The sequence below is a fragment of the Python bivittatus genome, unplaced genomic scaffold, assembly GCF_059951505.1.
Source record: "Python bivittatus isolate LINGU-HERP-01145 unplaced genomic scaffold, Pbiv_v1 ctg000070_np1212, whole genome shotgun sequence".
Taxonomy (NCBI): Eukaryota; Metazoa; Chordata; class Lepidosauria; order Squamata; family Pythonidae; genus Python; species Python bivittatus.
Window position 1 is genome coordinate 55,449,696 of NW_028277034.1, and position 24,964 is coordinate 55,474,659.

At 45.3% G+C, this 24,964-nt stretch overlaps 1 protein-coding gene across 6 annotated transcripts in view; it reads right to left on the reverse strand.

Moving 5' to 3' along the window:
* SLC4A11 (solute carrier family 4 member 11) overlaps positions 1-24,964 on the reverse strand; it is a 143,177-nt gene that overhangs the window by 100,934 nt on the left and 17,279 nt on the right. The window contains exon 1 of one of the 6 annotated variants that reach the window (XM_088133209.1): positions 13,143-13,468. The exons of the other annotated variants lie outside the window; for them this stretch is intronic. The gene's annotated coding sequence lies outside the window, so the exon portion shown is untranslated. Of the gene's footprint in view, positions 1-13,142; positions 13,469-24,964 lie in introns of those variants that run through there. 6 annotated transcript variants of the gene reach the window in all.

Below are 24,964 nucleotides of genomic sequence, written 5' to 3' on the forward strand. Positions count from 1 at the left end.
CAGCTTATGCAAGATGTGTGAGAGTGCCTGGATGAAGACCTCTAAGAAGGTGCAACAGCAGACAAATCTCAAAATCCAGCGATAGTGCCTGTGTGAATGAGGCATTGGAAAGAATACAAGGAAACAAGTGCCAAAGATCTAAACCTTGATCAACTGGCCAAGTCTTGTTGAAAGTTCTACAGATGGTTGGAAACTGTAGTCATTACAGAGAACAAGGATTCTGCATAGGCACCCTACCCTGATGTTTCTGAAGCTCAAACCCAGCCAGCCAGCTAGATTGTATTGTTCAGAAAACAAACAATTAAAATTATAAATCAAGGGTCTTCACACCCTGGATAAGTAAGCTTGACAAGTAACTTGGAGGATGTTATAAAGACCCTACAGGTTGCTCTTTCATAAAACGATACCCCAGATGTGAATTAGGACAGCCGTAATCCCAACAAAACGTTCAAAAAACTAGGTCAGGAAGACAGCTAACAGTGCAGTGCTCAGAAATATTTCTAAACAGAAAACAGATATATGTTAGAGACAGCTCAACAGTCTGGATTGTACAGGACAAAGGAAATGTCTCATGCTACTACATGTGGTCTACAGCAGTGTTTCTCAACCTTTAAGATATGTGGCCTTCAACTCGACTTCAAGCTGAAGCCCATACATCTTAATGTTGCTATAGTTGAGGAACAGGACTATGACACTGAGGTGTTCAGGAGTAACGTTAGAGCCTTTGTGGTCCATGATATATTTGTTATTAAGGGATGTTATTATGGGATGTTACAAAAGAGTGTTTTTATCTCTACAGTAGTCCCATTCAGCTGAAAATGTCAAATAGAGCAGTGTGAGATCAAGAGAAAGACACCACCACCACTCTCATATCTCAGATGTTAACCTGCAACATACATATACTGTTATATATTCCCAAAAATATGCAATTTGAGAACTTTGCTAGCCAACTTCAACATCCTTGCTATTCAAAAATAAAAAAGGTGTAATAAAATCTTGAGTTGTACAGCCTCTCTGACTTCAGGAGACTTCTCTGCATTCCCTAAACACTTGAGAATATTTTGCCCTGGGGGGTGGGGAAGCAACCTTTAAGATACCTTTCTCCAACCTTGTGCTCCCCTCTGATGTGTTGCCCTACAACTCCCATCATCCCCAGTCCGAGAGAGATGCAGGTAAAGGATACAAGGTTGGGGAACGCTGGTTTAAGGCAATGAGGCTTTCATCCTTTGTTTTTTATTAAATATGTAAAATATTCAGCATTGCTTACAGCAGTGTTTCTCAACCTAGACAACTTTAAGATGGGTGGACTTCAACTCCCAGAATTCCCCAGCCAGCAGTGCTGGCTGGGGAATTCTGGGAGTTGAAGCCCATACATGCTTAAAGTTGTATGTGGGAGTTGAAATCACCACATGCTTCCATGTTGCTACTACGCAAGCCAGATTGGGTCACTGCCAATCAAACTCCACAAGACAGGAGTGAAGATTGGGGTCACAACATCACAAGCACCAAGTTGTTAAACTCTATGACAGCATTTCATGGTGCTCTTTGAGGTGAAAAGGAGAAAAACAAAACATCTTGCCTTACAATTAGCACTGTGCTGTGATTATCCAGAACCCCAGTCAGAACTTCCTTAGCTCTACACTAGAGACGCCACGATGTCAGCGTCTACGTTAGCAGTGACAGAATCTGGATCCGTTTGCCCAGCAAAATTAACCCGAGTAACAACCCCTCTTCTCCTGAACTTCTTCACTGCAGAAAGCAACGCTTTTGACACTCATGGGCCCATGTAACAATGCAGCTGACCTAACCAAGATCAGCCAGGCTGAAGCCATACAATGGTTTTGATCTGCAGAATTGTACGTGTCAGTGAAGGAAGCCCCAGCAGAGCGCTCAATATCTCATCGGCCCAATTTGAGATCTGACCCGTATTTGATGACCTTAGACACCATTCCTGATGCTCCTCTGCTCCCTGTCCCATATGACTTTTTATTTAATTATACAAAACTTAAATAAGGATCATCTCTAATCCCTTATTTACTTGCAACAATGCCTTTGCAATCCTGGGGAGAATAAGGAGCATGTGGGGAGAAGTAGATCACCTTCTGATAAATGGGTGATTTACAGCCAGCCATGCCTCCATGGCAGCCATTTTGTAAATTGCCACGTCTCCATGCGGCCATTCTGTGAAAGTGCTACTCCTTGTCCTCACGATTCCATGCACCCAGCCAAAAATGACTGCTTATTCTCCACATAGTAACCCCTGGATTTCCTTCCCAACGTTAATGAACAGCAATGCAGTCACTACTCAATCTAAAGTATAACTTTGTCCAAACACTGCTGCTTTTACAGTGGTCAAGTTGGCGCCAGGTTGGCCCCAAAGCATTATCTTAATTCTATTATTGCTTCTCTTGAAAGCTTGAATCTGGAAGTACATCCCAGCCTCAAACACATCTCCAGTGTCAAGGCACCAAACTGATTTCCGCTTCTTTCAACGTCAAAAGCAACAGCAGCAGACGAGGGATACTAATGAAAAATAATCAGCTCTCCTGACCACGTGCAGTAGAAACCAAGAAGAACTAGCAAAGCTTTCCTGTGCAGAGTTTTCATCCTCCCAAGGAGCAGAAGACTGTCCTTGCCTTTTTCCAACTTGGGGAGGCAGGGGCTGTAGGGGCTGGTCTACAAAAACCTCATAATCTCCCAGGACAGTAACCCAGCTCAGCTACAACTTAATCTCAACACTGTGTTGGTGAGAGCCAAAGCTGGAGAGATCAGATCAACCCCAGATTAAAACACAGGGCAAGTGTCCTCCAGACCCCAACACAAGAAGCCCACAGCGAAAAGTTCACAAACACTGAACAGCAGTAGAAGGAGACACACAATTTCAGTGCCGTTGTTAGAAACAGAAGGCTCGACTACAGTGCTCAGTTTTGCAGGAGCTGATGACCCCCATCACAAGGTTTCAGCAAAAGCAACAAACCTGTCCTTGATTCTTTCCTGTTACCTCCTGCATACAGATTTAAGTTCCTAGAGAATTTTTGGAATTAAATCTCATGTGATATATTTTGCTCCAAAAATCAGTCTGGTTCTGGCATTCATTTATGGACTGATGCCACTGCTGAACTTGGTCGCCACCTCACACACACCCATCTTTACACCACGTCTCCCATAACTTCCTAAATAATCCAGAAAAACATCTCAGAAAAAAAAGACTCCCTTTTCCCTTGTAAGCCAAGAGTCCATTTGACCTTGGGAGACAACATTGTAGGCACTCTCACAAAACAGTGGAGGTGACCAGTCACAAGAGGCCCCTTTATCAGAAGACAAAGGACCCTTAACAAGGAAGCCAACGGCATTGATGGAAACACAGATGATATTATAGCAGAGGTTCTTCAACTGGGGATAATCACCCGCAAGCAGGTAATTTGGGCATCTCCTGTGGGTAATCAATCCTGTGAGCCACTTCAGGTGAGATGGGCGGCCATATAAATTTGACAAATAAATAAGTAATGGAGCAATTTATAATTGCTTGTGTATGAGCTGAGGATCCAGATTAGGACTGCTGACGATGATACACTTGTGTAAAACAGCAGAGTCTAGGTTCTTTGTGTGTGGGAGGGTAGTGACATTACTTGGGACCGGAAAATTGGGTCAAACAGTTTAAGAACCACTGTCCTAGAGCAGTGTTTCTCAATGTTGGCAATTTGGGGAATTCTGGCTGGGGAATTCCCCACGGCTGGTGAGGAATTCTGGGAATTGAAGCCCACGTATATTAAAGTTGCTGAGGTTGAGAACCACTGACCTAGAGTCTGTTCCTCTGCAATGTTGGAGGATAAATTCCTCTGTTGTAAAAAAGCACAGGGTTTTTTAAAATAAAAATTAATGTATAGGGCAAAACGCCATCAAGGGACCTACCGACTTGCCTCTGAAGATACTGGCTCCAGGAATTCTGCATCGCTCCCTTGCCGGAAGCTGTAGATGTTCTTTCTGTACAAAAGTATTCTGCATCCAACCAGGTCCTTAATTGCATGGGAAAGGAACCCTTCTTATGTCATTCTTGCATTTTTCCAGTCTACTGCTTTTTAGAAAATATGCAAAAGCTGGTCTGGAACACAACCCACATCACACCTCTGCTCCAACAGCTGCGCTGACCATCAGTTGGCCTCTGGGTGCAGTTCAAGGTCCTGGTTGCCATCTTTAAAGCCTTCCATGGTTCAAGGCCTGGGCATTTGCAGGACCACCATCTCCTAGAAGCATCTACCCCCCGATAAAATCCAGGGAGGGGAGATCCCTATCTGCCCCCTTGATTAGAGATTGCCATCTTCAGGTGGTTGCAGAGGCACTCCTTTGCAGTTGCCACCCCCCTCCTCTGGAATAGTATTCCCTTACAATACATGTAGTTCTCATGTAACAACTGTTTAACAATAGTTCAAAGTTACGAAGGCTTTAGAAAACGTGCTTTACGACCTGTACTCGCACTTACGACTGTTGCAAACTGTCGCACCACCCCCATGGTCATGTGATTGCAATTTGCAATCTTTTTTACAACGGTCATTAAGCAAATCACCAGTCATTAAGCAAATCATGTGGTTGTTAAGTGAATCACATGATCGTTGAGCAAATTCTGGCAAAAAAGTCCATTGGGGAAGCTGAATTCACTTAGCAAGCATCATAAAAATGGTTGTAAAATCGGGTCCAGTCACATGGTGACTTGCTTAACAACGGCCCACTTAATTATCAATTTTCCGGTCCCTATTGTGGTCATTAAGCGAGAACTACCTGTATGTGATCAGCCCCCCACCTTCCTGGTTTTTAGGAAACTGGCAAAAACTGGACGTGGATGCTTCTGTTTCCCGATGATGGATTTTTTGAATGCTTTGCATCTTACTCCCGTTTTTATGATGATAACGTCTAGCAGTGTTTCTCAATCCAGCATGTTGGCTGGGGCATTCTGGAAGGTGAAGTCCACATGTCTTAAAGTTGCCAAGGTTGAGGAACCCTGCGATAAACCTTGAAAATAAGCCAACAAATCTTTCACCCGGCCTTTTAAAATCATTGCCCATTTTCTTCTCCTTCACATTTTGAGGAGGTATTGCAATGCCAATTTTTTTTCAGTGCTTTCCCCACTGATTTATTTAATCATATTTTAATCTTATTACTGGAATCAGGAGCTTAAGCTACTCAGAGTCCTCTTCCAACAAGAACGGCAGGCAAGCCTTAGCAAGCAAATAAAAACAAAACTACTTCTGTAGTTGGTTTCCTTCTCTCATTTCTTTTCTACTGCCTGTTCTTCCAGCAGAGAAGTTGTTTCTCTGTGTTATATTAATTGCATAGAACAATATTATACCACACCATATGATGTTATCCTTGTATATTAATTTCTGAGAGGTTCAGCAATACAAAATAGCCTGCTCTAATAATATTTTTAGCCACAATTGAGAAAACTAAAGAATGCCACAGAGAAGTCCCTCTGTGCTTCGTTGTTTATAGGAAAGCCTTTGATTGTGTCAATCACGTCAAGCTGTGGGAAATGCTCAGAAAAATGGGAATCCCAGAACATCTCCTTGTCCTCATGAGAAACTGATATACAGGTCAGGAAGCCACAGTCCAGAAAGAACATGGCGAAACAGACCGGCCCCAGGTTGGCCAAGGAGCGCGACAAGGCTGCATCCTCTCCCCTTATGTATTCAACCGATATGCAGAATATAGATTAAGAGAAGCTGGATTGGAAGAAGATGAGCGTGGTTTTAAGACCGGAGGAAGAAGCATCAATAATCTGTGCTACACTGATGACACTACCCTGATAGCCAAAAATGCAAAGGATCTGCGAGGTCTAGGATATAAAGTCAAGGAGGAGAGTGAAAAAATGGGGCTAAAATTAAATATAAAGCAGACCAAACTAATGGCCACAGGTAGAACCACCAGCCTCAGAATTGGCAATGAAGATATCCAAGTGGTGGATGGCTTCTGCCTTTTAGGATCAACCATCAACAGCAGAGGAACTAGCAGCCAAGAAATACGCTGCAGAATAGCACTTGGTGGAGCAGCCATGACGGCCTTGGAAAAGATACTCAAATGCCGTGTTGTGTCTATACCTACCCAGACCAGAATCATGCACGTCATGGTTTTCCCCTTGACACTCTATTGAAGCAAAAGTTGGACTTTGAAGAAGCAGGAGAGGAAGAGTATTGACGCTTTTGAACTCTGCTGTTGGAGAAGACTCCTGAGAATACCCTGGACAGCTAACCCTAACTCTACCCCCCCTCCCTTTTTACAGGCTTTGTGGTCCTTGATGTAAAAGGGACTGAAGATGATTTAAAAGAAATGCCTTGAAGATTACAATCCATGAGGGGCAGGGCAGAGAAATCACTGGAGTGCCTGGATGCCCTTGGACTGAAGGAGTTCAAGTAGATCAAAATCAGAGAATGAAAGGAAAATGGCAACGACAATGTTGATGATGGAAAGAACTCTCTCTACAATCAATGCTTTTGGCAGAAGATAAACATGGTCAAGATAATAGATTATCCAGCAGTTATACCAAGGGAAGCTGATGAGCTAAAGGTATATTTAGTGACTTAGCAACAAGCAAACAACAAGCAGTACGAAAGACTGAGCACTGAGCCTTTTTCTACCTGGGGCCTTCCCAAAGATGTATTTCTCAGCCATCGTTAGCCAGCAGTTTGCATCCATGAGGGATGTCATCCATGGTTGGGAAACCTACCTTGCAGGTAGGCCTAAAGATGTGATCAGTGCAAAGAAATCACTCACTCCCTTAAAGGTGCCCACCATGACAGTGTTTGGAAGGACTGTGTCTACATGACACTATGAATTAATCCAATCCCATTCTCTTCCAATCTGAGTTTAGCATTAAAATGTTTGGAATCAGACATCAAGAGACAAGTACATAAGACAGCCATTTGTATGATGTTCTTCTCATAATTCTGACATTATCCTGGCTTGTAATGGACCCTCCATGATTCTGTTACTAGAGCCCATCTCAATAAAGTAGAGTTCGGGTCTTCCCATGGAGTTAGCTTCCTGATCTGATCTACCACGCAGGGCTAACATAAATCTTGCAATCTGCCTGTGTTTTCCCTTCCCTCCATCTTAAACTCCAGGGAGTCAGGTGGAACCAGTCTGACTCTCAGAAACAGTATCTGAATGCCTCCATCTCCCTAGGTTTAACCCATGCTTCTTCTGCACCTGTTGTTAACAGCTCCTGGATGCCTTCTTCAAGGTCACCTCCATAGTTCAGGGTTGAAATGTTGAGTTCTTGATGTTCTCTGACCCTGCTTCTCTTCCTGCAGATGTTTCGTGACTAAGCTAGATAATAATGCATCAGCGCATTATGAAGAACCCAAGAGAAATGTGTGTGTGTAAAGATGAGCAAGACACAGAAACATCCATTTGGGGAAACTATAAATGAAAATGCATCAACTGTAAATCAATTGTAACTTAGACTGTTATAAATGGACTATGTCAGCAAACAAGAATAGCTTGTGAAAGACAGCAAGAAAGGTAAGGTAAGAACACTCCCAGAGGCAATCCACAGATGATTATAATATTATTAGTTACATGTATATCCAACCTTCACTCTCAAGATAACAAACAAGGTTGATCTCCTTCCTTTTATCTTCACAACAGCATCTCTGTAGGGCAGGCTGGGCTGAGAGACAGCAAGTGGCCCAAAGTCATCCAGCGAGTTTCCATGGTTTAAGTGGGAAACTGAATCTGGATCTCTTGGATCCCAGTCCAGCACCTAACCATTACATTGTGCTGGTTCTCAGTGTCTACCAAACCTAGTAAAAACAAACAAGGACAAGAGTCTACTCTAGCTTGTCCCTCCAACAGTCGATAGTGGAGGCATGCTACCTTTGACTGCGTGGAAAGTATGCTTCAATCATGTGTAATAACCACTGGCCACCTAATCTCCACACGCATGTGTTAATATCCTTGTAATGCTATCCAAGTACGTGTTTCATTAAATCTTGTAGATTCTCCTAGTTTAATTATGGAGAAATTATAACAACAATATTTATTTCCTTTCCAATGCTGTGCTTCATTGGTTAACTCCAGATTCCCTCCACTTTGTCTACACTAGACATGGTTTATACACCTATCAAAAGCATCTGGAGTTATTCCCCTTTTTGCAAACAGGCACAAATCTTACGAAATCCATTGTCCAGAGCTTCTTCAGTTCCCTAATGACTCTGGTGGTCCTTGCCTGAAGCTTTTTCAAACTCTACTATATCTGCTCCCACAAGGAGCAACCAGGACGATCTACACAAGGTTCTCCAAGTGTGAGGCCACCACAAATTTCCCCCACAGCATTACATTATTGGCACTCCAACAGAGAACAAGAACAAAAGCCTATTCTGTAGCTTAATCATATCGAAAGCTATGCTGTGGACCCTGTCGATGAAAGGATGTCGACTGGAGGGGCCTAACCTTGAAGATACTCCCATATGTTAATATTTTTTCGATCACCAGCACCTTGGAAGATATTATTATTTATGTGTGTATTTGGTTTTATTGTATTTTTATACTGTGTTTATTGCATTTTAACTAATATTTATTTGTTGTTTTTATTGTAAACCGCCCAGAGTCACTTCCTCGTGAGATGGGTGGTGTCTAAATTTGGAATATATATATATATTAAAAAAAAGAAACCTGGAGAGCTGGAATACATACACAGATGGCAATCTTGCCCTACAGCAGTGTTTCTCAACCTTGTCAACTTTAAGATGTGTGGACTCCAACTCCCAGAATTCCCCAGCCAGCATGGCTGGCTGGGGAATTCTGGGAATTGAAGTCCACACGTCTTAAAATTGACAAGGTTGAGAAACACTGCCCTACAGTAATGACTGCAGAATATCCAGACACAGTTCTGTTGTAGTACGTTTCTGCTGCCCCCATACAGGAAAATTGGAGTTCTTGTCCAAAGAATCAGAAGAAATCTGTAGCTAACTAACAAATCTTATTAAGAGGCAGAAGCTTTCATGAGCTGCGACTGACTCCATCATGAGACACATGGGAATCCTACATCAGTTGAGTCACTCGTTTGAGGAAAAATCAGTTGCAGCTCACAAAGGCTTCTGCCTTTTCCTAAAATGTGCTAGTTGGAAAAAGTGCTACCAGACTCCTGATTTTGAGCTGTAACTCAGGAAAACGTCTGCCTTTTAATAAAATTTCTTAGCTGGAAAAGGTGCTACTAGACTCCTCCTGATTTATTTATTTTTGGATACTGCTGCCCAAAGGAGGAGAGAGTTAAACGGAATTCAACTTTTCCTGTACTGAGACCCATGCAAACCGACCCCCAACGAAGAGAAATCAAGAATTTAAGGAAAATATTCCTAAAAACTTTAAGAGGAATATTATCCCCACACCACACACACAAGCACACACAAAGCAGGGAAGCTGGTCCAGAAGATAGTTAATTGCAAAGACAATGGATACGGATGCTAGGAGCCCCCACAGGGGGACTTCAACAGAATTAAATGAATTATTTGTATCTCTTTTCCATAAGAAAGAGGATGGCATTTGTCCTATGCCATTGGTCCAAAGCACCTAGCTTTGGATAACATGTTGTTTGGGCCTCAGTTATTCATCCTTAAAAGATAAAGGCTTCCTAGAGCCTTGAGAGGCTGAAGACAGAGAAGACCCCCCCCCCCCCAAAATGGGGTGATGATACAAAGAAAAAAAAATCATCTCCTCTTCGGAGGAGGGCGAGAGCAAGCCTGCCTTCTCAGGGCAGATCCTTTGAAGGCAAACATCCACCCACGCGCTGGGGGGGAGATCAGCCGCGTCTGGAGTCCCCCCCCCCCTTACAACTTCTGTGCTGCTTTTCATTTCCAGCGTGCCGACATCAGCCGCAGAAAGGTACTAACGGGAGCTGCTCGGCTCCAGCGATGCTGATAAAAGCTGGTGCCGTTGGTCGGCTGGCCAGCCAGCAAACGAGCAAACCCGCCGGCTTTTGCAGGACTCACGTTGGATGAATCCGGTGCTACTGGGAAGCGGGCTGGCCGTGCGAGGCTCCCTCTTGGAGGGAGAAGGTGCTTCTCTATTCATCCATTCATCCATCCCACCCACCCGTCAGATGCCAAAATCAGCCAGGTGTGTGGGTGTGTGGGTGTTTTTAAGGTTTTAACCTCTCTGCCCCCCCACTGGGGCTGTCTTGGCCAGCCTTCCATACAGGTGCCTTAGAAAGGCAAACATCCCCCCCCAAATTCCGGGGGAAGGAACTGCTTCCCTGGCCCCCTCCCCCCAAAACACTTCCAGGTTTTTTACAGCGGCCGATGGCAAGGATTTTGCAAAAAGCAACACGGGGGGTTGGGAGCCCAGCCAGGAAATAAGAGTCAGGATCCCATGGCATGTCGGGTTTTATGGACAGATGGGCCATTTTTGAAGTATTGATGGGGATCAAGTAAACAGGAAACACGGGTCATCTTTTCTGAAAGATGGAAGATGAGTGTAATACAGATCTGCCTACTTAGCTATGGCTAATGCTGGAAAGAGTGATGTCTGCTTCTAGCAATCGTGGTCAGAGAGAATCCCAGCCTGTCCCCTTATCTGGTCTTCCCCCACCCACACTTTGCACCCTTATTCCCCCCCCCCAATATCAAGCATGGTTCTTGACCACCTAACTTTCACCCCCTGAACTTGCTCTGCCGTTTGGTCACAGCACTGAGCAAACCAGGAATCGTGACTTGTTATCCCCTGACAAGCTGGAGTTGGGAATCAGGGTTTAGTCTTGGCTTCCAATTCCTACCTTGTTGGGGAGACAAGCCAAGGACTGGAATACAGGATCACCGAATCACAGCAGTAGCATCAGCACAGCATTGTTTGTGGACCGGATTTAGGATTTATTAAATTTATATACCCCCCAACACCCAATGGCTCTGTGCAGTTCACAAGTTTAAAAAAAAATAAAAATAAAAATAAAAGGAAGAAGAATAGACAAGAACAAAGGAGTCAAAGATGGCAAAGCTGACAGAAACAAGGCAGGAAGGGAAAAAACAGATGCACACAAGCCAAAGGGGCTTCAATCACCCTTGCCAAGGGTTCCCTGTACAAGCCAAAAAGCTTGTTCTCAGCACGCTAAAACTTCCCAGCACCAGAGTTTGCTGTACTGCTTGAATCTACCCAGCGTTCGATTAGATAAATTCTTAGGAACGCATTCAAATCTTTAGCGCAATGCAATATGTATCTATGCAATGCTCAGAATTCCACGTATAGCCCCTCGGCGTACAGCATAGGAATCTATGCTCCATATCTTTGACAGGGTCACATTATAATTCTAGGTAGCACAACTCCCTGCAACGGTAAGCTGAGGCTTGTTTTCAAGCATGCTTCTAGCCCTCATGATTCCATTGCTAAAACGTTTAAAAGACGTTTCCCCCTGCAGCGTTCCGTATGTCAGCAACAGAGGGAAGCGTGAAGCAATCACTTTAAAATCAGAGCAACTGGCAAGCTAAGCTGGGTGGGGTGGGGTGGGGTGGGGTGGGCCCTTCTCCCAGCCTCAGTGTTCCTTCTCTGAAATGGGAAGAAACCAGTTCACTCAACAGGGACACCCAAAGAGAAATAAATAAATGATTTTACTGCAGTCTGCAACTTCAGCACAATGGAAATCATATTTGACCATCAGCTTTCACAACCTTTTGCACATATTCTGACAGAGGCGTAGAGCATTAATACATCAGGCTCCCTCCATTCTTAAATGGTGGGAAACTGCCTGAACAGCATTGCTCAAACCCCAGAAAGCCATCTCAGCCCCAGAAACGGATGTATCCTGCTCAAGATGTCTTCTGATCCAAGGCTGCCCTGCCCTGCCAGAATCTATTTTGGCGATAGCAGGCTATACATGCATTTTAAATCAATAAAAACAAAATCAGGACTAATGCACTATTGTTTAAAAGTATCTCTTGACTCATGTTCATCCTTGGTTTCTCCCAAGATCCCAGTTTAACTCACTTTGTTCATCCTTACTTATAAAACACTTTGTTCATCCTTACTTATAAAACACATCTTATCACCTTTGGACCTAAGGAAAAAAATCAAGTACAATAATTGTACTTTATTTACATTTTTGGAATTCTGAAGCCGGGCAAAAGGCAACTTGGTCTAACCTTTTTCCCATTTTAACTTGGGCTGCCCTGGAAAAATGTTTCCAACTGAAAACCTGAGCAACCCTCAGTAATTAATAATCTAATAAGTTAAATAAAGCAAGAAGCAAGTCAACAAAGAGAAATAAAATGGTTTTACTCACGGGAATCTGGGGGAAATCAATGTTCCACAGATCGTATCTGGCTAATTTATTTGGGCATTATTTTCACTGGGTTTCCTAACTTGGGGGAAAAATATAAATGATCTCCAAATTGGTGTCTCCTAATACAGCAAATGGCGTTGGGGATGAGGCGTGAAGGAACTGCTTATTTCAAGAACTTTATCCCCATCAGACAAGTGGGAGTTGCGAAAAATATTTTAAAAAATTAACCTAGGATATCAGATACGTGCAAATACATGCATATCTACACTTTGCTCCCAAATGAAAGCGAGTTCCCAGGTCTTGAAATCTACGAAGGAAACTGGAATTATGCTAGAACGGCAGGTAAGAATCCAAAGATCACATCTGCTTTGGAAACAAGGACTCAATGCTGTGCTTAAAAAAAAGTCAGCCAATTAAAGATTTCTCCCAGACCGAGGGCTGGAGGTGAAAAACAAGAATTGTCACTCAACTAGATGGTGGTTTTCCCTCCCATGCCACCCAACCCTGACAAAGAATGGTGCGACCAGCTGTTAGGAGGTACGCAGCGCCACACACCACCCCACACAACACACCCACACGCACGAACAGCCCTTGGTCTCTTTGCCTTCCCAACCCCAACACCCACGGCCCTGGGCAACTGCTAAATATATTTATGTCTCTTCGGCGGCTGCCCTTAAACACATGCCCAAATGCACGCTTTGCTCCAGGGGCAACCGGGATGTTCATTCTTAAGGCTGAAAGGCCAACGCGAAAAAAACAACTATCAGCTTACTTTTTGATTAAATAATTAAAAAGCAGCCGGCCCCAAGCCCCTGGCAAGCCGGGCGCAGCGGGGGCCCGCGCGGTAGGCGGAAAGTGCTTGGAAATACCCAGCGCTTACCTAGGCTGCAACTTCAGAGGGCGACGCGATGCAACCCAGGCGCCGCTGCGCTGGCGGGTCCTCTCCCTTCGCTCGCTCGCTGGCTCCCCCCAAGGCGCCGAAAAACGGGTCCCCTCCACTCAGGTGGCCGAGCCAGGCAGGCGACGGAGCTCATGGTCCCGGTTGTGGCCTTCCATTTTAATAGGAGCCCAGCCAAGGCATCTTTTCCCCTTCCTCACTTCCAATTGGTGAGAAGCAAAAAATGGGTGGGAAGAGGGCACCGTCGGTCGGGTTGCGCGGAGAGGCGGCCGTCAATACCAGGTGGAGGAAGGAGGGGCGGGGAAGCGAGGGAGCCGAGAGGTGGAAGAGCGGGGGGGCGCGGACTAAATCCAAGCAGAGCAGGCGTTCCGCGGCTGGGCTGGATCTGGATCTGGATCGCTCCCCCTGGGATCCCGCTGCCTTTCCATCCATCCACTGCCCCCCGCTCTCTTTCTCTCTCTGCCCGCATGGATGGCGCTCAGCCGCTGAGCTCCACCGCGCGCCTACATCTTTTGCTCCCGCTGGTGCAGAAGGAGGGGAGGGGAGGGGAAAGCCCCTTAAAGCGACCCCGCATGTTTTCCGGGAGGTCCTCCGCGGGCCAGCGGGGTGCCTTCGAGCAGCTCCCAGCCCCGCGAGTCCCGAGCAGAGCTGCTGGCGCCGGCTGTTCGGGGAGCGGGCAGGCTTTCCGCGCGCCCTTAAACCGCGCGCCAGAGCGCACGGAAGGCAGGCTCGGTCACACGGCGCACAGCTGCTCCGGGGCGCTGGCGGGCGGGCGGTGGTGGTAACCATGGCAGCCGTTGGGGGCTTTGACGGACGGGCACGGGGAGGTTGCGGCTCCCGGGGGCTGCTGCTACGGATGGCTATTTGGCCTTAAACAGTGATGGTTGGGAAGCGAGAGGAAAGGGGGCCCTCGCCTCAAGCTTAGGCTGGGGAGCCCCCCAAATGCATCCAGAGGGCCGCTGGGGGACCCAGAGGTTGAACTCCAGGGCCTGATCCCCCTCCAGGGCAATATGCATGTTTTAGGAAGCTCCTCACCCCCGCTAATTCTTTGCAGAAAAGTTTGAACCCCCAAGAGTTAATAAACCCAAGGGAAAAGGTACTACAGCTTGGCTTTCCAAGCCAAGTGCCCAATTTCCAACCTGTTTCAAGCTTCTGTCTCTCTCTCACACACACAACAAGCGTGCGTCATGCACTGTGCTATGCCATGGCTCGCTAGCCACCTTTTAATGGCTAAACCACCATTGGTTATCTTTGCACCACATACCAAGCCATAAACCGCAGTTTGCAAAGTGCAATGGGGGTTCACGTCAGCCCCAAACAAGCAACCCACATTTCAGCTTGGTGCAACATGTGAACACAGTCCCGTAGGTCTTTCCACCAAGTTCCAGATCTGCCTAGACAAGCCATCATTAAGTGACAGACATGGCAACATGGACTCAAGACAAAACTTGGTTTGGGAGCTAAGCCCTAAGGAGGGGGGTATTCAGGAGTTGTTGAGTGCTTTCAGATTATTTCAAAAAAGGCATTCAAAGCAGAATCTTTAAAAAAAAGGGAAAAAAGCAACATGAAACATGTTACCAAAAGAAGTCATTTATACATATCTATATTTTTCTGCATGTGTGCATCATAACTGTGTTACAAATACTAAACAGAGAGGAATTTCAGTTTATATTCCTTGAAGCATGACTCCATGCTAAATTATCAGACAATTCTGCCTTTAGTTAAATCATAGATTCATTTCACTATTAAGCTACTTAAGATGTGAATGCAAATCTTAAAAGGGCAACATTTAAATCATGGCTCTGCTCAACCAGGGCTGTAAATGAGGAGCAAAAGATAAATTAAAGACGGGTTTGCAAAGCATAACATCAGAAATTGCAAGCGAATCCCAAAATGGAACATCAAGCTCAAAAATCGGCTGCTCCATTCTGGAGCATCACTCTCCACGAGAAATTAAAAGCAAATCACAACGCACAGGCTTAATTGAACAAAATCATTATGTCTTTCTCTGAGGCTCAGTTCAGCTTAGTGTGCTGAGGCAGACAAGCAATTCTGAAGTGGGCGGATATGTCTAGACATACCTTGAGCAGAGTTTCCCACTCCAACCAGACTCAGGAAGGCATTCAAGAGAAAATTATTTTCCTTCCCCAACAGCCTGGATGTTAGTTCCTGATGCCCATCATCCAGATGCATGGAAGGACAAGGAAGTTGTTCAGAGGACAGCCTGGTCAATTATGAAGCCAACTGGTGAAGAGATCATTGTCTTGGTGTTTTGGACCTTTGACCAAACAATGATGCTGGCCCAACCAGGGCCCACCTTGATCTGAGGCAGGCCTTCTTGGGCTCTACAACAGTGGTCCCCAAACTGGTGCTTTCCAGAAACATCATTCCTGGCCAAGAGAACCATTGGCTGCCCTGATCGGATTGAAGGAGTTAAAATCCAATACATCTGGAAGGCATCGATTCTACGGCCAAGGTTCAAAGATGTTTTGCTACAGCAGCAATGCCTTCGAAGATTGCCAACATTCAGAGACCCTGGTTGACTGAAACTCCCATCACCTTAACCACTCAACCATGGTAACGATGAGGATGGTGGTCCAGCAACCGGGGTCACTTCAAAGTTGGAAGCTGTTGTCACAGGTTTAGCTAGTTGTTTGCTTGGTGCTTTTGGCTTACACAAGGTGTAAGAGGCTGGTTCTTATGAAGAACTCACAAGAAACTGCCTCTACTACTGGTCTTTTCGTGCATTATGGGGTTGACGATACAAGGGCTAGGCTTTGATTTGGCTAAACCAGTGTTTTTCAAACTCGGCAACTTTAAGATGTGTGGACTTGGCTGGGGAATTCTGGGAGCTGAAGTCCACACATCTTGAAGTTGCCGAGTTTGAAAAGACTGGCTTAAATCAATGCCATGCTCCAAGTCCATAAGTTGCGTAAGTGACAGTTTACAAGCCACAATGGGTTGAATTCCCCCATCAACCTAAGCCAAACCCCAACCTAACCATGTTACAGCACCAACGCAAGGATGGGCAAGTGTTTTTGCGACCGAGGGATTCGTTTTTTAACAAAGCTTTCCCCCCTCCCAAGGGATGACCAGGAGCGTGGCCATCTACTCAGCAACATCACTGGCAGGGCAGGGGCAAAAAAGTCAGCCTTTGGGGGGGGTCTTCTGGGGAAAAAGTCGAGGGTACAAAGGGGTGCTAAGGCAGACGCACCCCTGCACAAGTGGATAATCCAAAGTTTCCCAAATAGAATGGTGCATTCACAAGACATGCTAAGCCCAACCCAAATGACTCTGGGTTATATCAAAATGGGAACCCAACCAGGAGTCTATGAAGCACCCCCCCCCCTTCAAGGATAGATGCCAGTTCCCTGACAATTCCCTGGAGCTGGCAATGTTTAAACTCCCCCCAGCTCACTACGGATCAAACCTTGAAGAAAAGAACCCTTAATTGCTGATCATTTTTTTGACCCTCATTTATGTCTGAAAGGATGTACCACAACCAGGAAGATTTTTCCAGGATGTGATAAAGGGCAGATCCTTTCCCAGGTGAAAATGAGCAGCGTTCAAAAGAAGATTTTTGCAATATTCCCAAAACAACCCCCTTTTCCACAGCTGGGTCATTTATTCTGCTAAGCAAGGATTTGCTGCAACCATAGTCTGGGGGTACTTAAAAGGCTTGAAGCTAGCCACCAGAGTTATAAACACAGTTTACAGCTTAGACGGTTCACACTATACCCTGGAATAAAACAGGGTTGGCTAGTTTGTGGCTCTGTGTTGCATGAATCTAGGCAACTGGGTTAATTCAATAAACCATGATTTTTCATCAAACCATTATTGAAACAAACCACAGATAAAGACACCTTGGTGCAGCGACGTGCACAAAGGCAGTAGGAGGGATCCCCAAATCAAAAGGAAACTAAATTGCAAAAATAAAAAGGGGGGGAACCAGGTGGGGAACCCCAGTTTTTTCACAACAGCAATCCATACCAGGCCCTGAAATTCCTCAGTCATACTATCAGCTGCCATGAAAAGGAAAGGAAAATTCCCATCAAGGTTCGTTCAGCAGTGAAAATAAAACTGCGCATTACAAACAAATAGCACGACATAACCTGGGATATTGTAAGGTGATAACAAAGCTGAAAAGGAGCAACAAGGTATTTGTTACCACCAACCTGGACAGCTTTAAAGGAGAGGGTTAAATCCATAGCCAGGTCGCTAGTCCTCATGGTTCTACCTTGGCTCCCAGATCAGGGGCAGTTGTCTGCTGTGGAAAACAGGTCCTTGGGGACTACAAGAAATGAAAAGGAGCAGATCCTAACCAGCTTTAAGGCTTTTCAGTCGGTCCCCGTGAGGAAAGGATGCTGGGTCACATCCAGTCTTACACTGTTATGGGAGATTAAGAACATAACAACAGCTTCAGAACCCTGTCTACACCTCAATGATCCAGAAAAGAAAGCAATTACCTTTTGGCAGCGACATGCTCAGGAGGGCTTTTTTAAAAATACAGACACATGCAGACGCCGAGATGCACTTCTCACAAGGTGTGGCACGCAGCTAACCAGGGCCATTAGCTTTGCCTCCACTTCTGAAAACTGCAAGTGCCCTAAATTGCTCCGCTGTTCATTTTTGCAGCTCTGTGCTGCCACCTGGTCGTCCAGAATGGCTATTTCCTAACCCTGACCCTCAAGGCAGCCTTCGGCAACCTTGCGCCCTCGCAATCCCAACCTTTCCCGAGGGCACAAGGTTGCAGAAGGCCGCTCAGACATTGCCAGACCCACCCCATCCCTCTGCGGCTCCTGGAGGCTAACCGCATCTATGTGCATGTGCTTCCTAACAAAACCTTATGTGCGGGGGGGGGGGGTTGAGGAAGAGGATGCAAAAGGAGAGGATCTGTAAGGGCAAGGAAGCAGCTTGGTTGAAGTGGACTGAAAAAGAAAGCCGGTGCTCACCACACCACAAAGCACGCTCTCGTCTTATTTATTCATTTAAAAGATTTCTATTGCCGCCCATCTTGGGACACCCAACTCTGGGCGGCTAACAGCAATGATAACATCACAAACAACAGGAACAAGAAAACAAAACAAGCAAGAAAATCCAGATGCTTAATCCATTTTACACGCCATCCCGGGGGCTCCCATCTTACCATCCCAATGCCTGGGGGGGAAAAACAGCTTTTTCCTGTAAAGAAACTGATGCAATAAAAAAGGGCTATGCAAAAGCACAATCAAGTGGGGGGGGGGGTTTCCATCCATGCTACACACAACAAGAGACTTGACAGTTTTGATGGCTGGTGGCTACAAGCTACCGAACATGCCCGAATGGATCCTAGATTACCGCTTGCAACAAATTTTGCACTGGGCCGGAGAGCCAAACATATGCATTGAATTGGGGGGGGGGGGTGCAGCCTTCAAAGGGACATCTGCCAGAGTTCTTTAATGAAGCCCAGTCCCACCTCAGCCTCCGTCTCTCCTCCCACAAAAAGCCACACATTGCTCATCTTGAAATGCAAAAATTCAATGCTTGCTTGCATTAAAGGGTTCTATTTCCTTTAATAGCTGCACGATTCCAGGGGTTAAAGCACTCTGCAAAGTACTGTATGTTTCTTGGCACAACCAACGCCTTCTTCTTACCCCCGGGGACAAAGCCTTCAAACTGAGGGAAAAGTGGGGTGTAAGTTGAACAACAAATCAATCAGTGCCATTTTGAAGCAACTTTACCAGAGTTGCTCCTTAGCACATCCGGGCTGCCGAGCTCCATCTGGAGAACCCAAGATACTCTCAAAGACTTGAAAGCTACTTTAGCCAGTTTCCAGGTTAAGGGTCTCTCTGCCCTTTAAGCAGAGGCTGGAGGACCATCTGCCAGGAACAAGGGGATTCCTGCAATGGGAAGGGGGTGGACTAGCTGAACCTCTGACCATCTATGATTCTAAGAAAGAACCTGCAGAGAGAGGCAGGAATATGAGACCCAGCACATCCAGAGGGGTTTCTACCACTCCGTGGCTTGAACTGAGATAAACCGATTCCTCTTTAATCTCAGCTTCCAGAAAGCCAGCTGTTTTATCTCTGGCCGCAAAGGCCACCAAAAGACTTCCGGCACCTTAAAAGCCAGCAGAGTAAAGGCGGCCTCGTCGTTCGGCCTCATCTTGCACAGGTGGGTTCTCACAACAGTCCAAGCCATCATCTGCCTTGCTTCCAGCTGGACCTGGTTTGTGGCTTGCTCCACCATTTGGGCTTTGCACCATAGAGGACCCCAGCCAACTGAGATGCATTCAGCACCGGGGTGGGGTCAAAATAAACCTGGATCAGTGTGATATGTTAGTAGATGTAATGGATGCCAGGGTGAATGACCACTTTCAATAACGCCTGTTTATACCTCCTGAATTTTGCTTCTGACTGTGTGTAAAATACAGGTAGTCCTCATTTAGCATCCATTTGCAGTTACAACAGTGATGAAAAGTTAACTTTGCAACCAATCCTCGCACTGATGACCTTTGCAGGTCTGTAAAGCAAAGGAAAGCTGAAATCAGATCAGAAGCACAGTTGTGGTTCCACTTAGCAACCGCTTTGCTTAACGACCAAGTTGCCGGTCCCAATTGTGATCACTCAACAAGGACAACCTGCATTTGCCACCCAGGAAACATTCCCACTATCTGATAGAAAATCTGGGACTTCCGTTTGCTCAAGCAAGCTAAAACAATGGCTCTTCCTTTCTCTCTGCTTAGTAACAGCTGCACTCACATCAGGTTAAGTGCCTTGTTTGTTCAACCAAAGTTTATGGAATAAGCCAAAATTACTGCGTCTGCACCTCGCCTAACATAAATCATTGTTTACAAGCCACAATGCTCGAGTTCTTCCAATAAGAACCCAAATCAGACATTATAGGATTCAGGGAAATCCGTATTCTATCAAACATATTGGCCCTCATGATGCCATTCAGCTAGATGACTACAGCTAAGCAAAGTTAGACTGTGGACAGGGCACCACCAGGAAACCCCAAGACTTTAGGCCACGCCAGGAAGACAAAAACAACATCCAGAAAAAGAAAATGCCAAATATTTCTGTACTGTTGCCAAGAAAAAAATGCGGTCCCATACATGAGGTCACCAAGAGTTGAGCTTGACTCAAAGCAGTTCCTTGAAGATGCCCCCAGATGTTGTTCCTGTTGCAACAGATCGATGTGGTAATTTCTCGGGAATCCTTCTGCAGACGCTGGCTTCTAGAAAAGGGGAATTTATCCCCCCACCACCACACACACTCACATTTTGAAAGTATTCCCCAAGAAAGCTTGCTTGCTTATTTCCAATAGTTCTACAAATCCGAGTTTAACATTCCATCTGCACCGCCCGCTGCCGAAGTAATTTGCAAATTTGGGAAGCTTGCAACATTTAAAAATATCCTCCTAGGGCTTAAGTTATCTTCTCAGTTTCCTTACTAATGTCATTTACAGCATACGAGCTGAGATTTCGGCAGGAGAGAAGCAAATCTCAGCCCCTTACGGGGAAAAGAGCAAGAGCCATAAAGAAGATGCTTTGATCTTTCCCCATTTAAATCCCATTAGCTTCCTTTAATTAAGCCGATAGGCCGCTTAGACTTTTTTTTTAAAAAAAGGGGGGCTCTTGGCTACTCATTTCAAAGATCCTACTTAAACCCTCCTAAAAGCCCCACAACATGACCTCAACTTGCCCCGCTCCTTTTCTTGCCAGAATCTTTCCAAAACTTGCTACTGAATCAGAATGTTTCAGGTGAAAAAGGGAATAAATTATTAAATGCATAGGAGGTATCCCATTCACCGCATTCAGTTACTTCAGTCAAATCTAATCCAGACTTTGGCCGTGTTCGCCTTGAAAGATGCAGCTTATCTAAACTGCAAAAAGTTTGGTAATACCTCGGAAAGCCTGTTGGTCTTGCAGGCTAAACTTGTTGGAGAAGAAGACCCAGGTTCAAATCCACCCTCGGCCAGGGTGACCCATTGGGCAGATGTCCTCTCGGCCCAGTCAACATCACAGGGTGGTTGTTGTGGGAAAAAACTGAGCTAAAAGCAATATATATATCCAGAATCAGTGTTTCTCAACCTTAGCAACATTAAGATTGTGGGACTCCAACTCCCAGAATTCCTCAGCCAGCTTTCTGGCTAGAGAATTCTGGGAGTTGGAGTCCCACACATCTTAATGTTGCTGAGGTTGAGAAACACTGATCTAGATAAATGGGCAGGCAGGCTAAATTCCCTGAAAAACCTGTCTGGTGGTGTGGTTATGGTGCTGAACTAGGAGCGGAGAGACCCGGATTTAAGTCCACTTTGCCTCCTGGACACTCATGCAGTGGCTTGGAATGGGTCATTCCCTCTGGCCCAACCTACCTTGCAGGGTTGTTGTGGGGAAAAACTGGAGGAGGGAGTGCTAGGTATGCCATATTGATCTCTTGAAGGAAAGGTGGGATATAAGGCAAATTAATCAATGCCAGTTTTTGCAAAGCATCTTTCCTGGATCTGCTCCTTAGCACATTCTGGCTATCAGGTTCCATCTGGGGAACCCAAGTTACAGTAGGTCTCATTGAGCAACCACAATCGGGACCAATAACTCGGTCGTTAAGCAAAGAGGTCGCTAAGTGGAACCGCAACTGTGCTTCTGATCTGGCTTCAGCTTTCCTTTGCTTTACAGACCTGTGAAGGTTGTTAATGCAAGGATTGGTTGCAAAGTCACTTTTTCATCACCGTTGTAACTGTAGTCACTAAACAAGGCAGTCGCAAAGGTAGTCTTCACTTACTGACCATTTGTTCAATGACGGTTCACAGTTACAAGGGTGCTGAAAAAATAACTTTATGGCCCATTTACAACCATTTGCAACCTTTGCAGCATCCTTCAGTCACACGATTGCCATTACAGTCAGTACGCATTGTCCTGTGCCTAATCTGTGTTTTTTTCTCCCCCCTCCGCCCCTGCAGAGCAGAGAAGTTGGAGAGGAAGGGATTGCAAGAGAGTAAGCTGTTTGCATAGTGTGACTGTGGCTCCCAGCACGATCACGCTGCTTTTGATGTGTAGAACAGCAAACAGCTTACTCTCTTGCAATCCCCTCCTCTCCAACCTCTCTGCTCTGCAAGGGAGGGAAGGGTCAGGCAAAGGAAAGACTGCCTACAGAAACTGCTTGCTTTTTTCTCCCCACCCCCAGCAGAGGTTGGAGAGAAAGGGATTTCAAGAGAGTAAGCTGTTTGCACAGCGTACCTGAGGCTCCCAGCCCAGGGTTGCCTGCACAATCGCATTGCTTTGGATGTGTAGAAGACAGTAAGCAAGCACTTCAGCACTGCAAAGGGTGGGTGGGGGTAGTTAGGAGGCAAACAAAAGCCCACGGTGTGAAACTGAGTAGCGTTGTCTCTTTCCAGCCAGAAAGCACAGTTATGATCCCCTGATTTTCCACTTAGCGACCGCTTTGCTTAGCAGCAGAATTGCTGATCCTGATTAGGGTCCTTAAGCAAGGGCCACCTGTACAAACAAGCCACCCTCCAACAAACAGAAGTGACTTTGGCAATTTCCCAAATGAACGTCTCAGTTTCCAAGGAGGTTCCCTAGCAGTCCAACAACTATATTGGGCAACATCCAATTTCATTCCTGCAGAAAATATTCCCTCCTTCCAGAACACAAGCTTGCCTATGCCTGTTCATCGAAACATCCTCCATCATCCCCAGGAAGACTTCACGCACTTTCTGCAAGCATGACAAAAATTGCATCACCCTTGCATCAAGCATCTCCTACTGGCATCGGGAAGGAGGCCTCCTGCGTTTGCTGAGCTAGAAGTGGGCCAAGTCTCAAATTACTTTTTTTAAACTCAGAGCAGCTTGAGCACCCATCCATCTCCTTGGTTGACATCAAAAGCTACGAAGAGGCAAGATCAGGCCAAGAGCTAACCTCTGACATCGCCCAGCAGCCAATTCCCTTCATCCCACATGTCTGGTAGAGCCCAAGAAGCTTTCCTTTCTGGCACAATGTGCACGGGCGTGCCTTAGCCCCATTTCCCAGCCTGGAAACCGAAGCCCTTAGAAAAGTTGTGTTTGCAAACAAGCGTCTTAACGGGTGCAACCAATTCAACTATGTTAGAGCCACACCTTGACGATGTCTATAATTAGAAGGTAAACAACAGCAAGAGGACTGCCGTTTTACCCTCTTGCAGCCGGACTCTTTGCAAGCAGACCAGCCCTTCTCTCTCTCCCGCACCCCAGAGGGGTCCCCGCATGAGAAAGGAGCTTGTTCTAAAATGGTCATTCGCACAACAGCATAAGCGCCAGCAGCTTTGCTTGACTGCTGAGAGATTTCAAATATTTGCAACCTTTATTTTGCAATTCTGAAAAGAAAGAAAGAAAAAAAACGGAAAAGAAGCTGAACAAGTATAGATATGTCTTCATGTCACAGAAGATTTTCACTGGAATGCTGCATCTCCTCCCCAATTTTTTGCCCCAGGCCTGCAGATCGAAGGAACGGCCTCACGCACGGCTTTTGCTTGCAAGTGACAGCAATGAGGCATTTTCCCAGATGCAAAGATATGCAAGGTTTTTTTTAAAATATTGCTCTCATACTGTACCGAAAAAGAAATCATAACTACTTTGGATGACACCTGTTCTGAGATCTGTTATTCATCATCCCCGAAAGTTGTAGCAATCTGACATTTTGTTCCAGATATCAGATGGTTTGTTTGGGCTCAATTCTGATTATTCTGATCCTTCCCTTAACTAGGCACCTTTATCTTTTGTACATCTTTAGGTTGAAACTGATTTGGTTTTAACAAGAGATTTGCATCTTATCTAGCTGCCCCAGAGGCTGGAGGCTGGCTTCTTAAAAGACTTCCGGAGAAGAAATTTAGCAACTACTTCTGCAATTTCGGGACTGTATATGGGCACGGCAGAACAATACCAACCTTTGGCGAATGTGACTGAAAGCCCCTTCTGGAAAATGTGGGTTTGGCTGGGTTTGCCCAGTTTGTTTTTTATCATTGTATTATTTGATTGTTCTCTGTGTTTTTAATCTGTGAACTGCCAATAAGCTGGTGCGTGGACAAAAGTGTTATTGAACTATCAGCGACAATGTGAAAATCACAACCTTCGTCAGTATCATGGTCTAACAATTTCATTTTGAAGGTAAGACAAAACTTTTTTTTTTTTTGCAAAAAAAAGGGGGGCAGAGAAAAGAAAGAAGTTGAATTCATTGTTCCTTGTGCATAATTACAGGAAAACATTTATCCATTACAACTCCACTAATGATCTCCATTCACTGCAAACAATATAACGGACATAATGACTGATATTGTTATTTATTGTAATTTATACCATATTTAGCCTAAAGGAAGACAACCCTGAATTTAAGAGAATTCCTCCCTGCAAAAGGAAGACGTAAATAAAAAAATACACACACACACACACACAGTATTAATAAAGCACATGGACCTTGTCCTTGCTGAGACCAGTCTTGGCAAATTCTCACTTCCAGTAAGCACGTATGTGTGTGCATGTGTGTACACACGTGTAAAAGCTGCCTTCCAGAAGGAGCCAAAACAGGACCAAAAAAGAAAGGAAGAAAAAATTAAAACCTCCATTAAAATCAACTGCAAGATATCCCATTTATAAAAATCAAATAACCCCAGCAGCGTATAGCATCTGATTTCTTCTTTACATACAAACCATTCCCAGGCACAGAATTACAGAAACACACATACACACACACAACTTTTCAGAAAAAGCCAGCAAAAATAATGCTTATACCTTTAAGTCAAATGTGTTAGTTGAAAAAGGTGCTACCAGACTCCTCCTGATTTTGGGCT